General features: G+C 41.3%; 1 protein-coding gene across 1 annotated transcript in view; it reads right to left on the reverse strand.

Annotated features, from left to right (window-relative positions):
* Nucleotides 1-12,325, reverse strand: part of LPAR3 (lysophosphatidic acid receptor 3) — an 82,980-nt gene that overhangs the window by 56,332 nt on the left and 14,323 nt on the right. The gene's annotated exons all lie outside the window — the stretch shown is intronic.

Genomic DNA, 12,325 nt, shown 5'->3' on the forward strand with positions numbered 1-12,325 from the left:
TCCAGCTCATTTCTTATTTATGCCCTCTTTTCATTAAGCCAGGCTAGCTAGGTAATGCCAGGCACATTCTTGTCAGGATAACGGGTGTTGAGTTACTCTTCACAAGACGATATGGCTTCCCTAAGAGATCAGTTTTTCACCACTGCTGATTCCACCGCTAATCCTCTTCCAGCACCTTTTGGTTTTAAGCTACAACGACCACATGAGCTTGTTAAGCATGTGGTGCAGAGCTGGGGCCTCTGGGCTCAATACTCCTTCCTTAACTGATTGCTCATTCTTCCTTTTTCTCCTGGTCTAAAACTGTCCCAATGTGAATTTGGTTACTGGATTTTCCAACTCAATCACTTTAAGTCAGTCTTCTTCCCTAGACTCACCTCAGCACAGCAGAGGTGGAAGAGCAGGCTTCCACGGGCAAGACTGGGAGCTGGAATTGGGTCAGACAGCCAAGAACATGCAAATATACCTGCTAAGCGGGGGCAAGTCCTCGGGACACTTGTCTTAAAAGAGACTGCAAACTGGGGTGTCAGGCGGACAGGGAAACACTAATCTCAGCGTGAGATCTCCTGGACCTCCAAAATGGGGATTCTGGCCAAGGAGAGGCTGGCAGGATGTCCATCCATCCCTGCTTGGTGGGAAGGCCACATGGTCTGGACACAGCCATGAAAGGTCTAACCAAAGAAGACTAGCGTTGAAGGCCAGGAAATCTACCTTGTTGGGGGGAATAACCATGGAGTCCTCCACAAGGAATGAGGCTGCAATTTATTCAGTGGAGAACAGGAGATCCAGTAGGTCTAGGTGCTGAACAGTAGTCCACTGGTGAGAATGCAGTGGCTGTAACAAAAAAAGCTTAATTGAAATCCGCAACTTTTAAGGTTCTTGTAAATTCTGCAATCCAATAACACATCCGGAATCAGGATAAGCAGAATAGACACCAATTTGAAGTAGTACAAAACAGAAATCTATCTGAGATGGTCTTCTTTTTAATTTATGTTTTCATGGCATAATGATACTTTAAAGTGAATTAGATACATGCTTTCTAATCATAGGAAATGGAAAGTAAAATATCATTTTATATGCTTAAACTGGGAGTAGTGTCAAGAGAAATGGTTCTAATGCCTTTCAATTACAAAGAAGGGAGACTCAATTTTAATAATGTCAAACTCTGGGCAGACAGGAACCAATATTTAACTGCCAATATCAGATAACTCTATACAATAAGCCAATGTATCTATACTGTACCATGATGATTTTCCCAAATTAAAAATATAGATATATATGAAAATTTTTTAATATTCCAGTATATGAATATACCACACTTTATTTAACTAATCCCTAAATGTTGGACATTTAGGTTGTTGACAATATTTTGCTTTTATAAACAATGCTACATTCTTGTGCATTAACCTGTAGATACTTGGCCAAATTATTTCCTTAGGATTAATCCATAGATATCAAATTGAGGAAGTAAAATATATAAATTTATTTGAAGGTTCTTGATATTGTTGAACTGCCCTTGAAACAGATCATATTTCTAATCCCACCAGCAGCGTATGAGACTTGAATGGAAGACACTAACCTAGTGAAATTCAATATAAATATCTAAGGAGAAAATTCAGTTTTTTTTGAAAGTTTACAGATATTCAAGTCAAGCAATCTAAGAACCACTGGAGAAATTTTAATGTTGCAATTATTACATATCCTTTCACTAATGAAAAATAATTTATGTACTTTATTTTGCTATGTGCTCTAGGAAGCTAAGAGAAACACATTTTATAAAAATTATATTATCCTTGATGAACTCATCAGCAAAGAATGCCAAGATTAATATGTCAGAAAGATGTTGGATGACTACCAAAAAATTAAAAAATTTTTTTTTCCTAATTTCCTCTCGAAGGGGTATAAGCATTTTAGTTTTGGTTTATAAATTTGGTTGAATTTGTAATTACATTGTCTTGCCAATGGGTTTCAGCCCCGGGCAAGATCGCTATGGATTCAATGTGTCCAAAGAAATTGACAGCAAAACATTCTTGGGGTGAAAGGGATATACCCAACTTTATTTCCAGGTGGCAGGTCAGTCACTAGAATCCTGTTCATTCAGAGCAAGTCTGCATGCAGCAAGCTGGTCTCTCCCCTTGCCTCTGAGCCCCTCTGTCTGCACAGCCATCCTCTGGGCCTCTGTCCTCGGTGCTGCCACCACTCGAGCCTCTGCTCTGCTCTCCTGCAGCCTTGCAGCCATGCCACCATGTCACGCAGAGCACTGGGTGGAGCTCTTTATATAGAGTCAACAGCTATGTATTGCCCACAGGTGTGCAGTGAGCCAGTCAACCAGGGCCAGGTGAGAATCCTGGAACTCTCATTTTATCCACATACATGATAACCTAAAACTTCATGATTTTTACTTAAAAAATCTTCGACATATTCTGAGACATATTTTAACAAAAACTGCCCAGAGACTAAGAAATAGTTTTGCCTTACAAAGTTGAGAAGACACAGAAAAACCATGATTAACCAAAACTCCCACCAAGCAGTTCCCTACCTCTCATTCTCGAATTCTACTTTTGGGAGAAACACAATGAGAACCAAAAAAACAAGTTCATATAGGGAATTGGTGGAAAAGATTCCGTAATATGGAATATTATGCAGCCATTGAAAAATCATGTTTATCATGAAGTTATGGTAATAATATGAGAAAAAGCATATGCCATTACCTTAATTACAAATAATTATACAGTATGTATGTATATATGTATGTATACATAAATATACACATATATTGAGGCACAAATTGTGTTTCTTGACTTTTTAAAAGATATATAGAGAGAGAAGGAAAAAAATCTCAAAGTGTAAATAGTTAATTAAGAATTGTGGAACTGTAGGTCATTTAAAAGAAATTCTTTCCAGTGTTTTCTATGTTCCACGTTTTTGTAATAAATAAGTAAATAGACTTTTAAATGCTAGTTACCACTTCTGACATAGGAACACACATTCTGTTTAACGTACGCTACCTTCCTTTGATAACTGAAGCTCTGTAAAATCAAAATCTGTGTTAAAGAAAAGCCTTAAGCATGCACTTATGTTCATTACTACTACTCATACGAGCACAGCACAGTTTACAGTTTCTCAGTGGTAATGAAAATAAAATGGTTTTCTACTTAATACTTCATGTAATCATAAAAACTGTATATGCTGACAACTAAGAAAATCAGGACTTTCTCCAATTCTCCTACAAAACAATTCCTAACACAATCACCCCAGATCTCCAAAGATGAATAACATAAAGTTTTGTGAACTGGTACTTTTCATATTTTTTCTCCTCTGCCATATGCTGTCAAGCTTGTCAACAGTTCACGGTTACATGCTAACTACAGATCACTGTATGTTCTTAGCTGGGAATTAGCAAAAACTTTAGTGAGATTATAACAAATAATCAATTTACCATCTCTTGACCTTAAAATATGATTCTGTGATCCTAGCCTAACTCATTTCCTCCACAGAGACATCTCTGACCTATCCAAACTAACCCCACAGCTCTCGACACCAGAGAGCCCTGTTTTATCTTCACCCGAGTGCCTATCTATTATGTACTTTCTCTTGTGTTTATACATTTATGATCTATCCCCTGTGGCAAGACAGTTCTGCTACAATAGAGCAGAGACCTTACCTTTTATGCTCACATCTGTAGCACCAGCATCTGTGAATGGATGAATGAATCTCTGTCTTACACCTCTTCCCTGACTACAATGAAAAGGTTCAGTTATGCGCCTGCTGACTTACACATCAGCTACTAGTGCCAATTAGAGAACTCCTTCACTGACTATGTGTTTTGGGGCTACTTAATATTTCTACTTCATTATTGCTACTTGTAATTGATAATATTTGAGTGACTACTTTGTGTCTGGTGCTAGACTAAGCAGTTTACATGGATTATCTCATTTAATCCTCTCAACAATGACAAGATAGTATGATCATACCATTTTGCAGATGAGGAAGCTGAGCCATGCTTCCCTAAGGTCATACCACTAATAGGTGGAAAAACCTGGATTCTACCCAAGCAGCTGTGCTCCAAGACCCACATACTTATCTACAGTACTGCGCCTTCTCTCCTCAGACAGCCGCAACAGCAGACAAACCAAGAACTACAGTCATTCTGGGAATAATTATAGAATTACCAAAAGAGAGGGATCTGGCCAAATCACATTCAAAGACTGTCTTGCACTCTAAAATAATCTGGGCATTCTAAATAGCCTTTGGGGGGTTTTGTTTTGTTTTATGGCCCTGAAAAGTGTAGAAAAGGCACTTTTCTGAAAACATGTTTTCAAATTTTATGGTATGTAGGCCATACAAAAGAGTCACTTTCAATGTTTCTAAACTTTAATTCTGCCAAACTCCAAGCTATTTTTTTCCTTTCCTTTTTTTCTTTCATGCTGCTTCTTTTTTTTTTAACTGAAAATTTACAGGATTTGAATAGTTCTGACCAAGAAACAAAAGATGTTAAACTTTGGAGCTATTACCACAACTTCAAACTTCAGTAATTTAAGACTTCATAAAATGATGGCTTAGAAGGTCTATATGTGGAATCCAAATGAAAACTTCATGAGCAAAGCTTTCATTTAGACTCTCCCAAACTTGATTCTCTGAAAAAATGTTCAGCTGGCCCATAATGTGGAAACAATTATGAGGATTAAGACATCTGAATACCACTCCAGTAGCTGTTATTTCTAGCTACATCTTAAAAGACAAGCTGCTGCTGGCTCTTGGTAACACTTTCCTCCTCTTCCCAGGATGAGACAGGGGGCAGCCCAAAGGGTAACGGGTGCTCTGCAAGCTTTATTCTCCGATGGTCCACAAATGTAGGACCTCTCCTCTCTGAAACCCTGGGGCAGAGGGAGATGGAAGTCAGGTTAGTTGGTGTGCTAATGGCCAGAAAAGGGAAGGACCCCCTCCTGCAGGAGCCCCCACATTTGCTCCCTGAATTATTCCTAATAATTCATGCTATTGGTAAAATTGGGATAGTGCAGGAGATTTAAACCCACATTTGATCCCTGAGGTTCATTTTAGCCATTGGTTCAAGGCCTTTCAACTTGCTGTTCCCCCTGCCCAGAGGCCTGCTCATCCTGCTCAGATGTCCCTCCACTGGAGACCTCACCCCACTCTGCTGGGCTGTCACCTCTTATCCAGCTTGCATTTCTTTATAGCATTTCTCACTACCTGACACCAGCATTGAGGTGTAGGGTCTGCCTGCCCATGTGCTTAGGATGTCAGGGACTTTGTGTTGTTATAGTGCACCCCCAGCACATAGTAGGCACTCACTGCTAAATGTAGTATTAAATCAAGTATTCTTGTGCACACATGCCTGCATGCACCCTAACCGTTTACCCAAACTGAGCATTATTACTTTCTTTTTCTGCATACTCTCTAATTTGGGCCTCTGAACTCTTTCATTTCCCTCTATGGACTCAGCTTTGAGCCCTGCTGGCTGAGAGGTGAGAGGAGCGGGGTTGCCACCCTTGAACAGCGGCTCCACCAATGTAGACAAGGCAGGGGGTCTGAAGGGCAGTCCCAGGGCAGAGAGCTCTGCCTGTCTGTATGAACACTGGAAACTCTGATTCCTATTTGAATGTAACTTCAAAAGAAAGGGGGACCCAAAGCTATAACAATTTGAGTAACAAAATAAATAAAGTCATATTGGACTGTAACCTAATGTATAAAATAAACATCCATTAGTTCACATAGATGTAAGTAAATGACTGAGTAAAATAATGAGAAAAAAAGAGACAAATCTCTCATACAGAAGAATGCCAAATAAATCATATAGATAACCCATCCTGCAAAGGGGGAACATAACTGACTTTAGCCAGGTGGTCAAGGTGAACACCAACAGTGCAAGTGTTGTTGGTTAAAGGCTAGCGCTTTAATTTGTGATCATCCTCCCCAAAGCCCATAATCCCAGTCTAATCATGAGAAAACCCTAAAACAAATCCCAGTTGAGGGTCAGTCTATTCCTGAGCAGGACTTCTCAAAAACCACCAAGGTCATCAAAAACAAGGAAAATCTGAGAAACTGTCATAGCTAAGAGGAACCTAAGGAGCCATAACATCTAAATATAACATGTTATCCTGGATCCTGGAACTAAGAGAAGGGACATTAGGTAAAAGGTAAGGAAATCTGAGTAAAGTATAGACTTTAGTTCATAATGAATCCATATTGGTTCATTAATTATGACCAATTAAGATGTTGACAATAGGGGAAACTGCACAGAAATCGGCATATAACATGGGAACTCTCCACACCATCTGCTCCATTTTTCTGTAAATATAGAACTCTTCTATAGGTAAATAAATATTAGAAATAGATTTAAACAAGAAAGAGGAAAGGATGTTATAAACTTTACTGTACTACAATAATTTCAAAATAAATAAAGCCCACATATTTCCTAAGCAGTTACTTTACTCTTAACTATGGTAAAATACATAGAGGAGTAACAATTTGTTTGAGGTTCAATATAAATGGAAATTGTCTGTAATAGAGTACTGGAAGCCTCCAGTGTTCTTGGGTAGAGGCAGTATGTTTACTTAAGGAGTGCCTGTTAAGTGTAGGGCTGTTACCAATTTGCTACCCTGTCATAATATACTAAATCATTCCTCTTAAGAAAAGAAATGAGTAGCTCAATCATAACTCAGCTTTGCTAAAGTTTCATTGCTGTGTTTTTTAAGAACAAATGGTAAATTCAGGCACATAAAATTATTCTGATCTAGATCCTTTGTTCTCCGTATACCAGAAAGGTCTCCATATTATACTGAGCACCTCTACTGGTAGTAGAATTCCCAAGGCAGCAGCCACATGGGAGGAGGGGGGCAGGGGGCAGGTACATAATGGTGCGCTTGGAAAACGAGTGTCTTCCAGGCCTCAACTCATCTTTTGCTCAGAGGTGGTGCCATGCAGGGGAAAGGTGCAACCAGAGCTGAGTAGAGCAGGTTATTGCACTGGTGACCTTTATGAGCCCTTAAATAGGGAGGACCACCTGTGGTGTGTCAGTTGGTTCGACTCCTGCTTTCTCTCTCTCCATCCAGTGGGTGGAGGCCTTGGTATATACATACAGCTTCCACCCTAGGACTTGTTTAATAAACAAGTATAATCAAATATATTATTCCCCAGATGTCACTGATGACTGAAGACTGTCATAAACCTCTTCATTAAACAGGAAAGCAAATCTGAAAACATATAGAACTAAACCAAATAAAGAGACAGATTTTATATGATCAGCAAATTCCCTGACTTAGCTTATCCAAATATAATATAAACCTTTAATTGTGTTTGCTTTATTTATTATTCATTTTTAATCTCATCTAATTCATTAGGCTAGAAAGATGACAGATAACGTTTTGTTCTTTGACCCTCTTTAAAGTAAAGATGCTAATCAAAATGCTCAAGATTAGTAGTAGTTATACATAACTCCATATGTTCTATGATATAGCAAGTAATCCTTAGAAAATTGTGTAATCACATGTCAGTCACTTTACTGTTTGAAGGAGGAGGGAATGCCAATAAAGAGTGGCCATTCAGAGATGAAAGAGATATTCTTCTTGTACAAAGAACTTTGTCACTCTGGGAAAATATATTTTGAGAAATTTCAAAATTGCTCCTTATAGCAAATGATTTCTCATGAGAAGAAAATTAGATTTCCTTATATTGTAAACTTTGCAACAGTAAATTTTGTAAATTTTGGTGCAAACTGTTTGTCCTAACCAAACATGGTACTGCATTCCTTTGCCTGCTTCATTTCTTGACCTCATCTCCTGCCCACAGGCCTGAGACAGATATTCAAGTCTCTTGCTCTATGTTATTCCAAATAATCCCCCACTATTACCAGTGACAGGTCAATAGTGATCTGCAGTGATCCCTTCATGCTTCTGGAGACCACATCAGCCCAAGTTAGTGCCTGACTAAATCCTGAAACTATGTAGGAAGGAAAATCATACTGTCAAAGCATGCAGTTGCAGTAGGAGACAGTAGTTTTAATTGAGGCTTCAGAGATTCTAAAGGAGAGCACTGCTGTTGCTAAACAAGCAGGTCAGAGGGTCTCCTGCAGGCATTCTACTCTTTGGTCAAGAAGCAGAGTTCATCACTAAAGTGGAAGATTCATATCCTTCCCCATTCTGCCTCCATCGTCCACCCACGCCTGTCTGGTAGCAAAAGGGCAAGTCTGTATAAAGGTAGCCAAGTCACAGAAAGGCATCTAGAAGGCTTTTGAATGCTATGCCTGCTCTCATCAACTGGCCCCTCCAGCTTCCCTCTCCCACCTTCTCTAAGGGCTCTTTACCCTTCATGACTGCATCAATAGGTTCCCTTGCCCTCCAGCTCCTGCCAGTGAGAGGTAAAGCAAGAGGTTAGGGGGAGCAATGAGGGTGAGGCTGAGATGTTCATTTCTCCTGTTCCCTCCCTGCCAGGCTGCTGTGGGTTGGCTGGTTTCATGTCTGTCAGGCAGCCTTTTGGTACAGGCAGTCTCCCTTTGGCTTTCAGGTTGAAAGCTCTTACCTGTTCCTTGCTATTTCTGGCTCTGTGCACCGTACCATCTCTTGTTGGTTTCCATGAACTCTGCTCTCCTCCAGTTAAAAAGTTACCACCCTCTCCCTGACCCAGTTACTAGTTTGTTGTATCACAATGTAATTTAAAAGACACCTGTATTACAGTGCCACAGGAAACAGATGGGACAAAGTGGTATTTGCAAGGTTTTAATAAGTTATAGATTTTATTAAATCTTTTAGTAAGCTCTCACATAATGTTAGGCAGAAAGACAGAAATGAGGGGGATGAAAAGGAGAGGTGGACCACCAAAAATGACTCAGGGAGTTGATCAGATAGAGCCAGAGAGCCAGAAATGACTCAGAGGGTTAATCAGATGACGCCATAGACTCCAAAATGACTCAGGAAATGTCCAGGGTCTCCACAGATAAGAAACAGAAGCACAGGCACAGCATAGCCCCTGTCCTCATTTCACCAAACAGAACAAACCTAGAGAGCTGACAGCTGTCAATCAAGGATTTCTCTGCCCCTCCAAAACCACATAAAGGAAGCCTCAGAATGAGCATCTGGGCATGTCTCACCTTAGGCCCACTCTGTTACTCTCTGAAGAGTGCAGTAAAACTTACTTTGCTTTCTTGACATTGGTTTCTTGTCTCACTATATCTGACTTCCCTGTGACATGAGCCGAGTTTCTTCCTTCCTAACATATTTTGGTGCTGTGACTTGGATAAAGCAGTAGTAAGTCACCCTTACTTTCATTTTCTGTTGGGCAGCCATTCTGGCCAAAAGCAGGCATGGGTCAGCCACACTAAAATGCCACTAGGGCAGGCCACCGCTAGAAGACTCCTATGACAGGATAAGGTGGTCACAGATCTAGGACAGAAGCATTAGGTTCTCTGCTACCCACACATCTGCAAAACTAGGGACACAGTAAATCACACCCAAGTCCAACCCCTGGTCACCTCCCAAATAGGTTTTTTTGCTGCCTGACACTATCTTCTTTCCAGTTTCCATTTGGCTGAGTCTCCTTCTGGCTCCCACAAAGACCTTCTTCCAGCCTTGGTTCCCACTGTCCCCAGCTCTTGTGATCACCTCAGATCACAGTAAGCCCCATTTAATCCATCACAAGGAAGCCACGAGACTCTAGTCCTCCATATCCCACCTGGAGACATCTGAGGTGGGATATGTTAATGTCCCGGGAAGCCAGTTGTGCCAAGACCTCTGGGATAGACCCCAGGACTCTGGGCTCTGAAAGCCATTCCTAGGACTGTAGTCTTTCAGTCCCCCATCCTGTTATCAGAGATGTCTGAAAACAGAAATAGATTTCCAGATCTTGGGACACTGAGACCTGTGGGATGCTAGGCTCTCTAACCCATTCATTTCTTCCTGAATGGGCAACCTGGAGTCCATTCTGGCTACCACGCCATTAGGCTGTATCCTTTCTCACTGGTCCCAGCTAGGTGCAAAGACACTTAAAAAGAAAGACTAATATTCTTTTGCAACACAGCTGATCCCAACATCAACTAGGGGACCAGGATCAGTGGCCACTTAATGGAAGTCTCAACCCTAATACCCTCATGCAGCTTGACCTTTTCTGCAAAAAGCTGGGTAAATGGGCAGAGATTCCATGTGTTCAGACTTTCTTCTATCTTAAAAGTGAAGAGGATCTCTGCCATACTTTTAAGTTAAATAGTCCTCCAGTCTTCCCTCTGATCCACTTCCTGCTTTACCTCCACTCCAGTACCCAGGACCACCCAAGGGCAAAGTTTCATAGCTAACCCCACAGAGCCATCAAGAACTGAGTCCTGAGCACTCAAGTCTTCTCCCAAAGGCACCTGCTAAAGTTCTCCCATTAGTAGAAATGGCAGGTGGAGAATTTGGCACAGTGATAGTCCACAGACCTTTTTCACTAATTGAATTAAAACAACTTAGAGCTGATCTTGGCAGATATACTACCAATCCAGATAACTACAGTGATCAATTTCAGCACATCGGCCTAGCTTATGACCTCACCTGGAAAGATGTCATGATAATCCTGGGAGAGACACTCTTGGACCATGAACAAGAGAGAGTTATTAAAGAAGCCCATATATTTGCCAGTAGCCTCCACTTGTCAGACACTAAATTTCCCATTGGGTAAACAGCTGTCCCCTCTACAGAACCTAATTGGGATTATAATGATAAAGATGATATGTTGGGAAGAAACCACTTCCTCTTTCGCATAAAGACAGGGCTAAAGAACACCAGGCAAAAAGTTATTAACTATTCAAAAGTTGCTGCCATTAGTCAGGGGCCAGAGAAAAATCCTGTAACTTTCTTAGAAAGACTGAGAGACACCCTCAGTAAATATACTAATCTAGATTTAGATACATATGAGGGAAAAATAATTCTGAGAGATAAATTCCTCTTGCAGTCAACATCTGACATCAGAAGAAAATTACAAAAACAGATCCAGACAAACCCTAATAGCAGTGTAGATGAACTCCTGACCATGGCCAAGACTGTGCTTGATGGCCGTGATCAGGAAGAAGAGGCTAGGGCTCAGGAAAAGGGACAGAGGAAGGAGACCAACATACTCAGCTACTAGCCACCCTTGCGGCTCAGCCCATGTCCAGAGGCTCACAGGTCCTGACCAAGATTCTAAGAAAGATAATAAGTGTAACATCTGTCTGAGGACCAGGCATTGGGTTAAGAGCTATCCTAACAGAGATAAGCCTCCACGGTCTCCCTGCTATAAATGTAAGGGAATGGGTCACTGGGCTGCCCTTTGCCCCATGGGCTGCAGAGCCCCTGGCCCATTGGAGCCACTCATGGTCCTTGAGCTCCTCTCACAGGAATGAAGAGGTCCTGGCCAGTCAGCCCCAATCCTGACATTGACATCACTGGACTAGAGCCAAGGGTAACCATGGGCATGGCAGACAGGACAATTTTCTTTTTAGTTGACACAGGGGCCTCCTATTCTGTCCTCAGTTCCTATTCTGGACCCCTATCTTCTCAAACTTGTATAGTACTAGGAGTGACAAGGACTCCTACTATTTCGCCCTTCACTCCACCCTTAGGATGTCTCCTCCATTGCCATTATTTTTCACTTCCATTTTTAGTTGTAACAGAATGCCCTATTTCCCTCATGGGGCAAGACATCCTAGAAAAATTACACACAAGGATGATTTTTAGTTTTTCCCCAGCTAGTCAGACTCCTCTCCAACTTCTGGTTGTTCCCAAAAGTCCCTCGTCAGGTTTCCAGAACCAGGAACAACCTATTAATCCTGACGTTTGGGATAAGGGAATCCCAGGAAGGGCTAAGTATGCCACCCCAGTAGTCATCCAGCTCAAAGACCCAATTAAGCTTCTCAGCCAAAAACAATATCCTATAAAGCCTGAGGCTTGTAAAGGCCTCCAGCCTCTAATTTCCAAATACCTTAAACATGGGCTGCTAGTTCCAACTAATTCACCTTACAATACTCTAGTCCTGGCCATCAAAAAGACCAGACTTATTGTCTAGTCCAGGATCTAAGAATTATCAATGAGGCAGTTGTGCCTCTCCACCCAGCAGTCCCTAACCCATACACTCTGTTAGGAGCTATTCCACCTGACACATCATGGCTTACAACTCTAGATCTCAAAGATGCTTTCTTCTGCATTCCCTTAGAAAAAGTCACAGTCACTATTTGCTTTTGAATGGACCACTCCCAGCTAACTGGACTGAGACCTGTACCCTAGTCCACCTGGCCCCAGACATTGACATAGTCCCCAATAACCAGTCACTAACCATTCCTCTGTCTTCTCACATAACCGCGAAACAA

This window comes from Manis pentadactyla, chromosome 4 (assembly GCF_030020395.1).
Source record: "Manis pentadactyla isolate mManPen7 chromosome 4, mManPen7.hap1, whole genome shotgun sequence".
Taxonomy (NCBI): domain Eukaryota; kingdom Metazoa; phylum Chordata; class Mammalia; order Pholidota; family Manidae; genus Manis; species Manis pentadactyla.